Source organism: Hipposideros armiger, unplaced genomic scaffold, assembly GCF_001890085.2.
Source record: "Hipposideros armiger isolate ML-2016 unplaced genomic scaffold, ASM189008v1 scaffold_610, whole genome shotgun sequence".
In the NCBI taxonomy this organism is placed as follows: domain Eukaryota; kingdom Metazoa; phylum Chordata; class Mammalia; order Chiroptera; family Hipposideridae; genus Hipposideros; species Hipposideros armiger.
Genome location: NW_017731960.1, coordinates 821,567 through 822,998, shown reverse-complemented (window position 1 = coordinate 822,998; position 1,432 = coordinate 821,567).

Below are 1,432 nucleotides of genomic sequence, written 5' to 3'. Positions count from 1 at the left end.
CATATCATTCCTGCTGCTATCATCTTGTAGTGTCCCTCCAGTGTCCTCAACTTGACAAAGCCTGACATTGTGCCATTGGGCAGAGGAGAAATGCTTACAGGTCCCTGCTCTGGTATCACAAAGCAGGACAAAGAAGGGTGGATTCAAACCTGAGAGACAGTAAATTGATAATTAGCATAGGTTATTTCTAGTTTGGGGCTATTATGAACAAAGCTGCTATGACTATTTGTGAAAACAAGGGTTTTTTTTTGTGGTCATATGTTTCTATTTCTCTTGGGAAATATATAGGAGTGGAATATGCCTGGACATATGGTAAGTGTATGTTTAACTTTATAAAATACTGCCAAACTGTTTTCCAAGTTGTATCATTTTGCATTCCCACCAGCTATATATACATCTTCTTCAATACTTGATATTGTCATTCTTTTAAATTTTAGTCATTCTAGTGCATATGATGTGGTATTTTTTCATGGTTTTGTCATCCCTGATGTGATTTAGTCATTCTGATTCTTTTCATCTCTACCTGTTGAAACAGGAATGGTGGGCATCTTTTCCTATGCTTCTTGGCCATTTATATATTTTCATTGTGAAGTGTTGGTTCAAATATTTGCCCATTTGAAAAAATGGGGTTATCTTATTGAGTTGTGAGAGTTTTTTAAATATTCTAGATAAAAGTACTTTGTCAGATATATGTATTGCAAACACTGTAACATTAAGATTTTTGAACACAAAATACAATTTACCAACAGGAGAAAATGAAGTCTATTATATTTTTAATATAGCCTTACTATTGTTTAAATAAGTAAACAAGACAAGGCACAATTATTTTTTATAGGTTTATGTATTTATATTTATATAGAGACCTTGAAATCATACACAGAATTATAGCTTTTCTTCAAGTCTTTGAATTTGTGGTTGGGTAAATGTTTAGAATGGTCTTTATAACTTTTAGCCAGGGGCAGCCTGAAGGTTTTACCCAATTCTTCCTATTAATAACACTTACGTATATGCTCCTTTGGCTGCAAGTGCCAGAATCCCAATTTAAATCAGTTTAGGCAAAAAAAAAAAAAAAGTAAAATTCATGATAACAATAGAGGTTGCTTGCTCCATTTGTCTACTCTGTTCTGAGTGTCAGCCTCATTTTCCTCTTACTGAAGACTATCTTTCCTCACATAATAAAAATATGACCACTGGTATCTCCTGAGACTTTCAGGTTACAACACTGTCCACCTGCAGAGAGACCACCTCAACTCTCCGGGTCCTAAGTCCAAAACTAATGGGAAATTGCTCATTGGCCCAGCTTGGGCCACTAGCCTTCTTCTAGACCAATCAACTGTGGTATGTATGTGTGTGTGTGTGTGTGTGTGTGTGTGTGTGTGTGTGTGTGTGTGAGAGAGAGAGAGAGAGAGAGAGAGAGAGAGAGAGAGAGAGA